Consider the following 16,308-nt stretch of genomic DNA (forward strand, 5'->3'; position numbering starts at 1 on the left):
CTAGCAGTTGGTCTTTGCTCAGCTGCCAGCCCCATATAGGAAGCTTGGGCTGCTGTATTCTTCCCTTAAAGTAGTAGGAGCCTATGGCTCCCTGTTACAGAAGTAACTAGAAAACAAGTAAAATGGAGTTGAAGTAGGTAGCCCAATTATGCAAAACAACAGACCACTCCAAAAGAAGAGGGTCATTGCTAACTGTGCAGTAGAGAGAGCTTAGCAGAGACAGCAGGAAATTGTAATGATCCATAAAGCCATTGTCTGTGTTTAATCCATGTTTTTTGCGATAAGAATCAATAGTCCCTGTTAAAACCAATCTTAATATAATCCAGTCCACAGATGATCTCTTATTCCACAATTTTTATTGTCCATTCATTCTTTTACATAGGAATTTCCCTGCCTGGCCAATATAGCCAATACAGCCAAGGAGGGGCATTGTAAATATGGTACATATTGTAAATATGTGATGGTACATATGACAGTGGTTGAGGAGCAGGAGAGTAAATCTTGGATGTTATAACCCATGTTGCTGTGTCCAGTGATGATATGGTCTGTGTTGATGAGAGGACACAACTGGCACCTTCATCTGTAAAAAAACTCAGATGGTGACAATTTGAATTAGGTAGTCTGTTTCAGGAGAGACATTGTTTGAAGTTGAGGGGCTGCCTGTAAGCCAGGACAGGCTTGTCCCACAAGGCTACTTTGATATGACTGAAATTTTCCAGGGAATTTGGAGGTCATTAACAATGTGTCTAAGGTGTTTTTGCCGGGGTCTGTAAGTGATGACCAGAGGGATCCTTGTTGTCCTTGTCCTAGGGTTGGTAGCTGGAGCAGGGTCTGAATTTGGTTCTGTTGTTTGAGTGACTATACATTTGAGTGTTTGGGATTGTATTGTAAGTGTAGGAAACTGTTGTAGATCCCAGAGATATGCATCTCGGTCAGAGGGATCTGAGCCCATGTGTTTATAACTAGACCTAGGCTGTAGCCAATGGTGATGTGGCCATTGCACCACTGTCAAACTTTGCAATGGCCACATCACCATCGCATTGTACCAGTATCCAACTGGTTGCTACAGCTACCTCTATGCTACCATTTTTATCCTAAGTACTCTACTAGCTTTGTCTACAGCAAACAGTATGTTTCAACCATATCTGCTCTGATCCTACTGCCCAGAATTCATACCTCAAGGATCTACCACCAGGTTTCCTAAGTAGTATGTGACAGACACAGAGAGCTTTCCTTGATAAGGTAAGTGTCAAAGGCAAAGGAAAGACAGTATATATTGTTTACCTGAACTTCAGTAACCAGCAGATATTCTGCCACATAGTATGTTATGTGAGGCTGGAGAAAATGAGGATTAGTAGACAAGATGTGCGGTACTAAAGGAACTAGAAGTAGAAAACAGATGGTGCTAAAACTTTCAGGCTATAGAGGGAATACCAGCAGACTTCCTCAAGGATCAATTTAATATTTTTATTAATGATTTGGGCACAAAAATGTGAGAGTACGTATGCAATTTACTGATGACACAAAATGGGGTGTTTTGTCAACAGAAAAGAGGATCAGCATACAGAAAGAACAAGATGAACTTGAGTACTAGGGGAATAGAAATGGGATGAAATTCAGTAGCCTAAAATGCAAAACCATGTATTTGAATACTGAATAGCAAAAGCTTCAGCTTTAAGTTGGGATCTCATCAGCTAGAAATGCCTGAGGAGGAGAAGGACCTCAGTGTACTGGTTGAACATTACACTAGTTTTTGTTACTGTGTAGTCAGCCCTAAGAATTACAAGGAGAGGTAAAGAGGTATTTTTCAAATAAAAATAACCTTCTTTAAATAATTTTCTTCTGCAAAATGCTAAATCAGTAAGTGACCCTGTGTTAATGCAACTGTTCTTGTTATGAAATATAGATATAAATTGTAAATAAAAGGCAATAATGGGTCATCTGAAAAGAATGAAGAACTAAATAGGTGCATATCTTTTCTATTTGGAAGGTTTAAAACATCTTTCATTAAGCTTTGACAGTAGGTGCATTTGAAAACCATAGTATATGTGCACTGAGAGATCTTTTTGATAAGTATCATATTAGCAAAATAATCTAGCATCTCTGGAAAAGGAGATTTTTGCATCATTTATAGTGGGGAATAAAATATGTGTCACTGCTTAGCAGAGAGGCATAATTAAGATGTTTAAGGGTTATTTGCAGTAATACCAAATGTCCGCAATGTGGTGCCAATGTTATATTATCTATGCTCTGTAGAAGGCAAGGTCGTGTCTGAGGGAAATCAGTGCTTCCTTTAGATTATGGCAGATGCAGCCTTCCACTGCAAAGTTCCCAAATATAGTCATCATGGGCCTCAACCATTAATTGGGCAAGGACCACTTTTCTCTACCTGACCAGGGACAAATGCCTCCAATACCACTAGAAGATTCAGCTGCTAAATGGTATAGCAGCTCCAGCAGTACTGTCCCTGCAGGACAAATGTCCAGGTACTGAGTCTCTGTCCAGCATGTCCAGTGTATGGTAACAGTCCCCAAACCAGCTTCTAGTGGTACTTTCATCCAATGTAAACAATAGCTGTTTCTGACACTGGGGACTACAGCAGACCCCTGGCAATAGGACTGTGTGAACAATTTTGATGTAAAAGTGAAATTCAGCTTAAACTCCCGGCCCCTCCCTCCCCCCCATCTGCTTTCTCAAGAAAACTTTTATTTTGTCAGAAATGAAAACTTTGATGAGTTGATTGAGAGGGGAGACTGGGAGAAATTCTGGGAAAGAGAAATTAGGGTGAGTATAGAGGGAATACTCTACCTGGGGTGAAATAAAACTATGTTAGGGGCTGGGGGTAGTTGGAATGTGGGAAAGTCTTTTTTGGAGAAGAGAGGGGCTGAATTTTTGGGAGTGGTAGCCACTGACACTGTGGGTCTACCACACCTGCAATGTATTTAACAATGAGGCATTATCCAGCTTTGTTATGTATCCATTTTTTGAACAGATGGGACTGTGTAGGAGGGTGATTTGGGGTGTGAACAAGCATTTGCTGTATGTGGTCTAGGTTTAGGTGGCTTATTTTAAGCCACCTAAACCTAGACTGGGAGCAGTGCATGAAGCATTCACTGGTGCTGTGAGCAGTGCAAGGAGCACAAGGTAAGTAACTTGGGATGGGATGGGATGGGATGGGATGGGTGGGGTTGGCAGGTCAGTGGGGATAGGTGGGTCTGGGAAGAGGGGTGGAACTGGTGGGTCTGTGGTGGGAGGGGAGATTGCCTGGTCAGGGGGACTCGGGGATAAAAATAGTCCAGTCAGGGTTGCAGGGGAGGGGAGGGATGGGGGAAATATCATAGCCCCAGGGCTGGGACTAGTGGCTGGGCTTTCCCAGCCCTTGGGAAATGTGTGCAGGCATTTGTGAGACTGGGTTAACCCCTTCCTAGGTTAGGTTAACCCTTTCTTGATTTAAGTTATTGTACCTCCTGGGGTGAACTAACTTTGAACAGGCATGCCACTTTTTGGCTGAATTAAATGCTTTGAACTCTTGCACGAGTGGACATTTAGATTGACCTAACCCACTTACTTGAGGTGGCAAATTACATTTGACAGCCCTAAGTTCTAATCCACTTGTGAATGGGAAAGAGCCATGGAAGATCAAGGAAAAACTCTGGGAACGGCAGCAGAGCAGCCTTGTACTTACCTGTTCCCAGAACCGACATGCCACACCACACCCAAGACGTGGTGTTTTAAAAGCAGCCTCTCACTCCAGATTGGAGAAGACACACCCGTCAGGCTTACTTCAAGCCCTGGTAAGGGGCAGTGCGGGGAGGACAGCACTGGATTGTGGGGCAGATATACTTCCAGGACAGCTGGAAACCTGAAGTGGGAGTCCTCCAGCAGGCAGGAGCTGAAGAACCTGCAAGTAGATGGTGGCCAGAGGGCCACTTAACAATTCTGGGGAGCTATCCTAAGTGAGATAGCAGGGATGTCTTGATAACCTTGGGAAAGACCTCAGCTCCAAGCTGATAGATTGCAATGAGTGCCAGAAGCAGCTTCATTCTGGATGAATGAAGGTGGGACAGTGACACGTAGCCATAATTGCCTTTTTTCCTCATTTTTTACTGATTACTAGTTGTACATATTTGGGGAGGAGATATCCTTCCTGTGCCTATATTAAGGACTTTAATTACAGACACCAGTGAGGGTGAGGAGCTCAGAAGGGGAACCTGTGTTAAGGGGAAAGAAGCAGAGATTATATAAGGGACAGGAGTTTTGACCGTAAAACGGTGGAGAGCCGACGACTGTTTTTTTTTCTTTGCTCTGTTCTTTTCCGTTTTTGTTTTGGTTAAGCCTTTGCCCAAGGACCGGCTATGGTTAAAAGTCACCTGCAAAATTGCATATGTGGTATACACAATCTTCAAAGAACTGCTGAGCCCAGTGAAAGTTGCTCAGCTTTCAGGGAATGGGTGTTGGACCAGTGACCTGAGGACTCTGTTCAGAAACAAGCTGGGCCTGTATTTCTTGTCATCACTGGCACTTATGTAAGCTCCATATCTGGCTGGTTTGTACTGAAAGTGAAGCGAGGTTTTAGAGCTAGACATTGCCACTAGAGTTCATCTGACGTGATTAGGTTGTGGTACAGGGGAGGATGGAGCCCGTAAGAAGACTGGCCTATAGCTCTTGAAATTATTGTTTGTCCATTTTCTCCAGCTCCCAGGAATTTATGTTGCAAAATCAAGACATGACAGGCAAGGGCCTTCCATTGGACCATGGTGTTCCTAGACTGAATTCTAACCACGCAGGCTCGGTGTATTCCAGGAAGGCAGAGCTCCAGCTTCTCAAGAGAGAGCGTATCTACAATGAACATCAGCATACATGGCCTCCAAGGATGGTAGTAATAAATAGCAAAGCTTTTGGGGGGAAACTTCTATTTTTGAAAAAAAAATTCTGGGCCTTTGTAACCTTTCTGTTGATTAGAGTTAAACATACCCCTTAGACAGACTATAAGTCTCCTAGGCTGAAATATGCATTATATATGGCTTCACAATGATAGTGCATTATTAAACATTGTTACTGAGAAGCTAGAAAAAGTAACACACTTTAAACACCTTGGAGCAACCATCACAGAAGGAACTACATCAAAAAAAGAAGTACAAACAAGAATAGCCATCACCATTGGACAATTAGCAAAGCTGAGGAAAATCTGGACTAGCAGCTACAACACAATGAAAACAAAACTCCACCTACTATATTTTGTTGTCATTTTAACACCTGTCTGTGGCCACAAGACCTGTACACTCACTTAGGGCACTGGAACAGCAAACTGAGACCTTTGAAATGTGGTACTTTAGAAGATTTCTATGCATACCCTACACAGCACACAGAACAAATGAATCTATGAAAGATCAAATCAGACAAGAAGTTGGCAAATACGAACCCTTTCTCAAAATCATAAGAAGAAAGATGGAGTGGTTTGGACATGTAACAAGAAGGCCCAGCACCCTTACTAACACCATCCTGTAGGGTGCTGTGGACAGACAAAGAAGAGGAGGAAGATATGTAGGACAAGCTGGACCACCAACATCAAAAACTGGACAGGATTAAAACTGACTGACTGTACAGGGATTTCAAGACTGGGAAGAATGGAAGAAAGTTATTGCTAAATCAAATGTACCCCAATGGTTAGTGTGGTCTCAGAACTAACTGACTGACTGATGGCTTCACAAACCAGAAATTGACTACATAATGGTCTTCATGGAAAAAAATTGTGAAATTTGCATAACACTAACAGTAATTCATGCAAACATTGCAGGGAGAACATGAAAGTGAAAAGATAAAACAAAAACATAGAGTCCTTGCTGCTTGCTACTCCTTTGGAGCAGGTTGCTAATTTAATAAATTATATGTTGACTTGACAGGGAGATGAAAATCAGCTTGTTTACAGAGCAGATTAGCTCTGAGAATGGTAATCAGAATTCAAATCTGATTCCTCCCTCAGAGTGGGGCAGAAGTATTTTAGGATTGTGTTCAGGGTCTTTGTGTGTGTTATAGAATTCTTCCCATTTACAAGACCAGGCTAAGGGTGTAGGGACAGTCAGTGAGTTGAATATTTGGGGTATACCCTAAATTCAACTTTTTTTTAATGAAATGTGAGGATCAAAGGAGGCCTCCCTGGAGGGAAGGTCTATGATCCTGCTTGTCATTTGTAAATGGGACTAAAAGTCAAGAATTCTCAGGTACTGCCCTGGATCTGCCAAGCACTTAGGGCACTTCCACATTACTCAGACCATAGGGCCATTTGTAGATGAAGGAGAATACTTTTCCTATCCCACAGGACTAGGATTGTAAGCAACTCTTAGATGTTGAAATGGTGTGAAAATTTCAAATGAAAAGCATCATACTTGTGTAAAGGATTCTTGATATTTTTTAAGTTATCTTCTCTTTATTAAGATTAAGTTATTTTCTGTTTATCAAGACTTATAAGAGAAAGAAAGGGATCTTGGAGTTGTAGTTGACTCCAAAATGAACATGAGTCACCAATATGATGAAGTAATAAGTAAAGCTAACTGCATTCTTTCTTGTGTAAGTAGGTGCATCACAAACAGGTCTAGGGAGGTGATACTTTCCCCCCCCCCCCAATGCAGCATTGGTCAGGCTGCAGCTGGAGTACTGCATCCATTTTTGGGCGCTGCACTTCAGGAGGGATGTAGATAATCTGGAAAGGGTTCAGAGAAGGGCCACCCATCTGGTTAAAGGCCTACAGAAAAAACCCTACAAGGACCAATTGGGAGACATGAATCTCTTCAGCCTCCACTAATGAAGGCTGAGAGGGGATCGTGTGGTCATCTACAAACTCATTGTGGAGGGGGCAGCAGGAAATTAGGGATACAATGTTTACCAGGGCACCCATCGGGGTAACTAGAAACAATGGCCACAAACTGAAGGAGAGCAAATTTAGACTGGACATCAGGAAAAAATTCTTTATAGTGAGGGTTGCCAAAATATGGAATATGATTCCAATGGAGGTGGTTCTGTTCCCTTGCTTGGACGTATTTAAGAGGAGATTGGACAAACACCTGGCTGGGGTCATCTGACCCCAGCACTCTTTCCTGCCCAGGGTAGAGGGTCAGACTTGATGATCTAACAAGTCCCTTCCGACCGTAAAATCTATGAAAGACATATATTTCATATTGATGCAATTTGCCTTGTCATGTTTCTATTTTAAAATGAGATGCTTTAAGTACATGAGTGTCTTTATCTGATCATCTTCCTTCTTGCTTCTCCCTTCTGTGCTTCTTCTTCATAATTGCACAAGATCACAGATTCATTCTGGTCATGGTATTCAGCCCTGGGAACGTGAGGCGTCTTGGGCATAACCTGGTAAGGACTTAAATTTTCACAAAAATGCAAAACACTGGAAATTTAAAGTGTGGGAAATATTGAAATCATGATTATGCAAAAATGTCCCACTGCAATCCTTCTACATGCCATAGAAATGTGATTATTTTTATTTAACATGATTATATAAACTATCAAAACTGCTTTCATGTTGGAAATGGAAGGAAATTACTATTATTTATTTGTAGTATCATCATAACACTATACAAACATATAGCAAAGAGTCTGTCCTGGCTTCTAAGAGATTACAATTGGTCTTTTCCATTTTTCTTTGTATATGAAATTACTGATGTGTTTTTCTTTTCTTCCCACGTTTCCTCTGTCCCTTTCAATATTAAGTCTTTATGAAAGATGTGCTGAATAGGGCAGGCATTGTACAATGTAGGGCACATAAGGGACTTGTGGAAGATTATAGATAGATCATTCTGATGATCTCTTGGGGAGGCCTAGGTCTTGGGAACCAAACTCCCCCTCTGAATATAACAGTCTGAATATCACAAATTAAACTGTTCTTTCTATTACAAAATGTCAGAGTTCCACTGCTCTGAAAACTAAAATGGTTTGTGCTTTTATTGAGAGTGCCCAATACCACTTCTGGGGTTTTTTTCCTAGTACCTGTTCAGAATTTTGCTGCTAATGCTGGCTATAGACAGACAAGTTCCTCATTGTAGATGCTGTAGGTATGTGGCCAGCCATTGGGAGCTGATAGATTTTTCTTTATTCCTTTTCATTTTTCATGTAAGTGCTGTTAAATGTTTCTCTGTGTGTTCTCTTTAGCGTGAGAGTGTGTGTGTGTGTGTGTGTGTGTGTGTGTATTTTTAAGAAATGCTCAGTTAATTAAATATTTTATAGTACTGCCTGAAACACCACTTATGGCCCACACAGAACCCCTAAACTTCCCCTTGGTAACGCTTCAGGGCAGAAAATTGGAGACGGTACTCACAGTACTGGTGTTTATCCTTGACATACCTTTGTCTGGAGTGTTGGGTGATAGTGAAAACTGAATGTGCACCTTCCTTGTGGAATGCGGCATGGGATCTTGACCCAAAATCTTCAGATTAATGACAATCTCAGATGACCAGGGCCCTCCATGCGGGGATCCCATATGAGCATACCAGACTGTAGTTTGGTGTTCTCTAGTACTAAAACTCTAATGAAACCATGATGCCAGGAACTCCCATGGCTGCATTCCTTTTCCCACATACTGTAATTTGTAGTAGGGCCGATGTTTCCCATCACAACACAAAGATATAGTTTCTGCCTAAGCTCAGTCAATTCACTTTCCCACATGAATCTGAACCCTGCTGAAAGCCTTCAATGAGGCCTTGTAGAGAGACTGCTATAGAAGAGACTGTGCCCCAGATCAGGGTACATTCGGTCTCTCTAGGTTGTTGCATGCATCTCGAAGGCACAAGGGACTATCAGCTCCCAGGACAACAAGTATCAAGAGCACTGAAATGTCATCAAATTGGCCCCTTCCTTTATAAACCCCTCCTCCTCCACTGGCACCTCCTCCTCCCCCCGAGTTTCTGTGAAGGTTAAAGAGGCTTTTTTGGACCTATATGTAAGAATTAGATACTGCCTTTGGGGTCCAATCATGAAAGTCCTTGCCCTTTTTTTTTTTTAACTCAATCTTCCTTCAGCAAAATTCACATTGACTTTAATGAAGGGTGTGACTCAATAACAGCTTAGAGTTTGGCCTTCTACAATGCTATAATTAATTAATGAGTGGAGCTGAATATGCAGGTCAAATTCCCTAGCGAAGTCTTGTTGAAATCAAGGGAAGTTTTGTTTGAATAAGAACTGCTAAATCTGAATCTGAACATTACTGTTCAGAAGTGATACAGCAATGCAAAATGTCACTTCAGGGTTAAACAAAATTCCAAAAAAGTATGTGTGCACTCCTTTTGATGTGGTATAAATCTTTCTGCTTTAGGGAGTATCTGCTCTGTGGGCCTTTCTATTCTTTCTGTAGCTCTCCTTTCTCTAGCTCCAAAAGGTACATTAAGGGTCATCCTAAAATTCAGGCTTGCCTTTGGTACTTCAACATTTGTTTACAATCCATACCTTATATTTCACTGAGGGAAAAGATGTAAGTTGATCTTGCAGCATTTGCAATTTGTCAAGTAGGGTCAATGTGATTGAAGATAGCTGACTGTTACTTCTAATGAAAACTCTTTTTCAGCATACTTAAATTCTGTCCTCAGTTACATGCAAGCAAACCAAAGGCACCAAATTCTTCCCTGGTATATGTAGGTGCCATTCCTACTGGCTTCAGTAAGAGACCTGCTAACATTTTATAAGTGATTTTTTTTTTTAGTTCATTATTATTTATCTGCAAAAACAAAGTGTTTTGAGTCAAGAAAACCCCACCAGCATTGAAGCCATAGCACCAGCTCCATTGGTCAGGACATGTCATAAGAACGCCTGATAAACAGCCTCCAAAACAGGTCCTATGCTCCCAACTCTATGATGCCCGCTGCTCTAGACGTGGGCAAAAGAAGAGATTCAAGAGCACCTTAAAGGCCAATCTGAAGAAATTCAATATTCAGCATCAAGCACTGAATCATCCCCAATGGACTGCGATGAACAACAAGATATGAAACATTTTGAACAAACTCGTCTCACTATGGAGGTGCATATATAGGACACACACACGCACGCGTGCGCACACACACACACTTATGAGCTGACATCACTGCGATCTGTTTCTTTCTCCTGAAAGTATTTGCCAAATCTTTAGTCGAATCTCAGATCAGCCTCCCTAGCTCATCACCAGTGACTTATTTACTGGACAACTGTCATGTTTGTTGATAAAGACTGCTGCCGACAAGGATAAGACATAACCAGTCTGCTCAGATTGAAGTGAATGAATGAATAATACCTGACTGCAGTTCATCCAGTGGTAGATAGTGCTAATTTCTGTGTACAGTAATTGAGAATGAGGATTGAAAAATTATTGCCATTTCCCCCAAAAAGGGCTGTATGACAAAAGGCTGAAATATCTGTTTTACTAAAAAATACAAGCACTTTCTCTGAAACTTTCATGTTTTTATGCAATTTATAGGCTCAAGCACTGAACTCGTACCTCTGACAAGAGAAGTGGGGTAACAAACAGAACAATTGGACCTATGTCTTAGCTTGATAGAGTTATTTTCTGTATAACTGACTGTAATATTGACTTGTGGAAGATTAAGAGCAAGATGGATTTTCAGATTTCATAATTTCCTTTTCTTATTGTGCGGGCCGGAAGCGGTCCGAGGCCCTTTTTTCGCGCGGCGGACTGTGGCCAGCAGCCCGGACACGCCGGGTCGGGGAAGGCAGGCAGCACGCTAGAATTAGGCACGGATGCTTAATGGCTGTTTAAGATTGTTTACTTACACTGTAGATGGTCGCGGTGCAGGCTGGAAAACTTCCAGGAAAACTTCGCTTAAGTCCCAGTTTAAGGACTCGGACAGAGCTCTGGATTCACTCACACGAAGTTTGCTAGGCTCCGTGGAACTTGCACGCAGGGAAGGGTACGTCGAGGGATCGTTCGGCGATGGGGAGAGGCAAGAGGCTGATCAGACCCCTATAGCCTTCTTGAAATACACGCTGGGTCCGATAGGCTCCGCAGCGCTTAGACATCTTCACGAGACGTGAAGTCTCCTCCTCCTGATGTTCGTGGAGTCCTCCAAATTGGGCGGAAACCACTCAAGCTTCTTATACGGCTAGCAAGCCAATTGCTAGCCGCCACGTAGGAATAATTTAGAACTGACCAATAGTGGGGCACGAATCTGAATACAAATGGTGGGAACTCCTTGCAATGTGCATTTCTGTGTTGCAATGAAGAAATGCACCCTGCAACGAAAGCTACAAATGGCGGGAAATAATTTAGCAGTGCCAAAGCACACACAAACAAAAATCACACCCTTGGGTTTTGACACTTATGACCATGAATTCTATCATATCACAATAAAGGAAAGCTGCTCTCTACACGTTAAGAATTTACTAGCGATTTTATATTTTGCTGTATATTTTTTCCAGCAAATACAGGGCAGTTAAAGTACTCCATTAATATTATACCATTATTATTCTTTTCCCCTTTTATCTTCAACCAGATATACTCAACAGATATGCTGTTATCTTCCTCTTGGATCATGGAACAAGTATATATATTCTTGACATATAGGGTAGTACCACCTCTTTTTTGTTTCCCAAGCCTATATTTCTAGGACAGGGGATATCCCTCAGCATTGATACTGGGAGCTATCCTAGTGATTAAGACTCTATTATTCTAAATATGTAGCTATCATTATTTTAAAAAGTCATGTATTAGGAAGGATCCACTTCATACCAGTAGACACTTTTGCACGTGATCCGGAGATGGGGGAAGGGCGGGGCTGGCGGGAGGCAGGGAAAGGGTGGCACTTTAATTAGCATGGCAATGTTGCATGTAACAGTGTCTCCACACTTCAAAATGGCAGCGGGACCACTTGAACTAAAGCTCATTCAATAAGCTTTAGTTCATAGTATCATAGTAGTTAGGGTTGGAAGGGACCTAAGCAGATCATCACCCCCTGCCCCCAACAGGAACGGGTGCCGGGGCCATATCACCCCAGCCAAATATCTGTCCAGCCTCCTCTTGAAGACCCCCAAGGTAGGGGAGAGCACCACCTCACTTGGAAGCCCATTCCAGAGGCTGGCAGCCCTAACTGTAAAGTAATGTCTCCTGATGTCCAGTCTGAACCTTCTCACTAACAATTTGTTCAAGTTCAAGCAACCCTGCCACCATTTTGAAGTGCAGGGATGCTGATACACGACACACGGGAGGCTGCTGGAGCACAGTAATTACCACACTCCAGAAGATGCGATTAATCACAAGTCTGCTCTGATGCGTTGTAATTACAGCACACCAGAGCAGTCTCTGCACTTGTGTATAGGCACCCAGTGTGTATACAATTAATGGCCTATTGTATTTGTCATGATAAAGAAAATTTTTGCTAAGGTGATGATAAGGTACTGATGATAGACTGCTTTAAAACCCTCAGGCATAAAAGTTAGTAGATTTCCTTAGCTCAAATACAATATTCAGAAACGTTTTACATACATTTATAACAGTTATATTCTGTAACAATTGGCTCAGCTACTTTAAACTGTTTTGAGCAACCAACTAATGACTCTTGGTGGTTTAAACATGTTTATGACAATATTTTAGCTCTCAGATAAAAATGATAAGGAACTTATAGTAAGGCTGTCTGGCAGTACCATCTGACAGGAAGAAAAAGAACAGATAGAGGTATATATAACCCTCATTCTGTAATAGAATTGCCAACTGGAGATGTGTATAAAGGTCAAGGAAAACATATGGATTACATGATTTCCTGACAGACCAGAAGGGCTTAATTATGGCTGCTCTGCTTCAGTAGATAAATGTGTAATTTCATGTTTTACTGTACATACCCATTAGACTGGAAAGGTCTTTTGGAGGAACTTCTTTTCAATCTGCCAGCACATTTTTATGGAGCACTGTAAGCAAACAGGGAAAACTAAATTCTGCAAATAACATTAACTATACACTTTAAAATACATATTTATACCATCCAGAACATGTTTCTACTCATCAGAAAATCACTCTAAAAAGATGCAACAATCTTGTAGGTAAAGCACTGGAAGGGGACTCAACAAATCTGGGTTCATGTTCCTGGATTCACTACAGGTGTTCTGTATGACCTTGGACATTGTTTCCTAAACTGGAAAGTGAGGGTAATAATGTGTCATGGGCAGGCTGTGAGGACTGATGGTCATAGTCATATACCCATAATGCCTAGGAAACTAATTTTTCCTCCACTCCCCAGCCCCACCCTCATACCACTATTACAATAACAGGTTTTACCATTTCTGGTGTAACAGGACTGCAAGGTTGCAGAGGAAATTCTAATAATTTTATTGTTGGTCCTTCACCAAACTGGAAACTGTTCTTGAATAATGTTAATTGTGGTTGTCACAATTAACCCACAATAGTCTTAGTGGTCTGTAGAATGTCATGCATGTTTCCTTAAATTAGGTTTAGTAACACAGTGCATTTGGTGTCTATAAACAGCTGAAGATAAGTTATGTCTAATTTTATTATTTGTATTTTTGCATAAGTTATAATGTTTGAAAGAGGTATACTTTATACTCTTGTATGTTAGCCAGTCAAAGAGGGCAGATGAGACTTCAGATGGGACAAATGATATTCACACCTAGAATGCCTAGTGGTTGGGAGAAGTAAATGCTTGGAATTTATATTTGCATAGCTATGCATATTGGATGTCAATGTGAGGCCTAACCCAGGCAGGGAAATTGCCTTTTAAGGGAAATAATTTCCTACTCAAATAGTATTTGATTAGAACTTGGAAGACTGGACTAATAATCTTTATGTCTGAAAGGATGCAAATATCTAGGTTACAATTAGATCAGGAGAGACTTTTAGTTTTGTGAGACACACACACACACTTGGGGGGAGAGGGGGCAAGAAGTTATATGTGTAGTATGGGCTTCCCAAGAAACCACTGGATGCTGAATGTAAATGGCCAAATAAGAAACCAAACTTATGCCCAGGAAACTTTAGAGAAAATCTTGCTCTCAAGGCAAAGCTTAAGATACATTAGTCCCCCAGCAGCTTAACTGGGCAAGGCAAGCTGACAGTCTGGGAGAGGGCCTGACTTTGAGATTAGGGAAGCTGCATTCTTAAGGCTAAGATGCAGGGATAAGGTAAAATCATTGTTCCATTACTTCCTTTTGTTTGTTTATTCATATATCTCTGTCTTTATCTCAACATATTGTCAATGATTTCTTATGTTTATTTTTGTTTTTATAATAAAAAACTTTTTGCCATCTTTTATAGTTTGCTTATTGTCAGGGTGTGATTTCAGAGTGTTTGACCATATAGGCTGGCCCCTTCTCTGGAAGGGAGGATCCAGCCTTTCTGACCACTATGGTGTGGTTATTCTAGCTGGCAAAATTCCCTTTGCTAAACAACTGGCAAGACCTGGGTGAGACAGGTAAGGCAGAGGTGCCACAGGCAAGGAATTGATACCTGACAAATCTGAGCTATTTTGCAGTGGTGAAGCAGCAGATGGCAGGGAGGGATTTGGGGCTGAAGGCCCCACTGTGAGAATGCCCTGGGAATGAGTCTCAAAGGCACATCTGACCACATTTGGGTTCCGGGTGTATTATAATGCTGACCATTGAAAACAGCTATGCTACGTTGTTTCTTATTAATTTGGCTTTAAAATTACCTAAACTTGATCATAGCTGGGTTGGGCAAGCTTTTGGGCACAGTTTTTCTAACATCTCTCCCAACTATACTTCTCAACTGTATCTGTTTTCAGGTGCAAATAATATACTAAGCAATGCTAAATGATAAAATGCTAACTCACTTCTGTGTTGAGATCTGTGTGACAGGGGCAAACTCCCAGGCTTGGTTCTAGTACTGACCTGCCACCTGTCTATGGGGAAACAGCCTGCCTTAATTATTTAACAACAAGGCGTGGCAGAAAAGTAAGATGTTATTTAGGTGGGAGGCTGCCCTTTGAGCACTCTAACGTCAATGGATGGTACATACATGCTCCAACCTTCCTTTTACGTGATCCATGCCTCGCAGATGACATCCAGTATGTTAATACTGCTCTGGCTTGCATCCAGGTCAAATTCAGACCTTCATAAGGCCTCTCACATACTACCCCATTTGGGTTTCACTCACTCTGCCCCTGCTCTCACAGGGGCCTCTGTCACTCCACCTCTCTCTCACAGGGCCCTCTAGCATACTGCCCATCCTTGGGCCTCATGCACCTTGCCCTGCTCCCTTGAGCAGCTCCCATTGGCCTTCAGGCTTGTCCTTACACTCCTTGAGTAGCCCTGGCTCAGCCTGTTGGGTCCCTTCCTTGGCCCTCATCTGAGCACTGATTTCTCGATTAACCAAACATCAGGCTGACTCCAGCTCTAGCCCCTCACCAGGCAACTCATCAGTCTTGCCCCCTCCTTGTGTCCAACACTCTGCCCCTTACGCTGAGGCCCTGGGATCTTACACCCCTTTAGGCTCAGGAGCCTCTACACAGCATGCCTGGCCCACCTCTCTAGGGTCCAACACCCCTATAGGGCTTAGTTGCTTCTGTAAGCATGCCTGTCCCCCCTCTCACAGTGGCCCACTGGATAGTGGGGGAGGGCTGAGATTATTAAGGCACCCCTACCTGCCTTTCACTGGGGAGGTTAGCAGTCCTGGTATTTGAATGATACTGCTCTGCCACAGGCAGTCCGTCCAGGCCTCGCTACCCAGCAGGGTGCAGTTTTAGGTCATACCCAAGACTAGAAGATTCCTCCATCCCCTTAGCTCCTGCCCTTACCTCCAAGATGTTCCTGGAACAGTAACACAGCCCAGTGATGTTACTCCCTTTCTGGCTGGCAGCAAGCTGCTGCCTCAGTCCTGAGAGCTGGGCTCTAAAATGGCCGCCCTAATTAAGCACCTGCCAGCTGCCTTCTCCAGCCCTTAAGGTGATGGAGCACAGAAGCTGCTCCGTTGCATCTGTTGTGCCAGCAATCTCAAATATTTGAACTGGGTGAGAAATAACTTTTCTATTTGGTGAAGTTTTTACACCCCTGCCCCTCTGTCCACTCCCAGCACCACTGCAGGACACACACGTGGGTGAAACTATAAAAACTTTATTTTCTGTACAAAACCCACCCCCATCCCTCTCTCTACCCCCTCAAAAAACACAGTAAATGTTCATGTGTAGATATACCCACAATGTACAGAAAATAAAGTTTTTATAGTTTCACCCATGTGTGTGTCCTGGAGTGGTGGCATTATACAAGCCTAGAATAGGGCAGAGCTCCTGCTCCAAAAGGTTTGGGCTCAACGACATAACAAGGGGATAGAAATAGAGAAACAGAATGAATATTCAA

At 42.3% G+C, this 16,308-nt stretch overlaps 1 long non-coding RNA gene across 1 annotated transcript; it reads right to left on the bottom strand.

Annotated features, from left to right (window-relative positions):
* Window positions 1-353: 353 nt before the first annotated feature.
* On the bottom strand, window positions 354-15,843 carry LOC132249823 (uncharacterized). The gene is made up of 3 exons (XR_009461329.1): window positions 15,750-15,843; window positions 12,826-12,891; window positions 354-580 (listed from the first exon to the last, which is right to left on the bottom strand). It is a non-coding gene; the product is annotated as an uncharacterized LOC132249823 (long non-coding RNA).
* Window positions 15,844-16,308: the final 465 nt, after the last annotated feature.

The sequence above is a fragment of the Alligator mississippiensis genome, chromosome 4 (assembly GCF_030867095.1).
Source record: "Alligator mississippiensis isolate rAllMis1 chromosome 4, rAllMis1, whole genome shotgun sequence".
NCBI lineage: Eukaryota > Metazoa > Chordata > Crocodylia > Alligatoridae > Alligator > Alligator mississippiensis.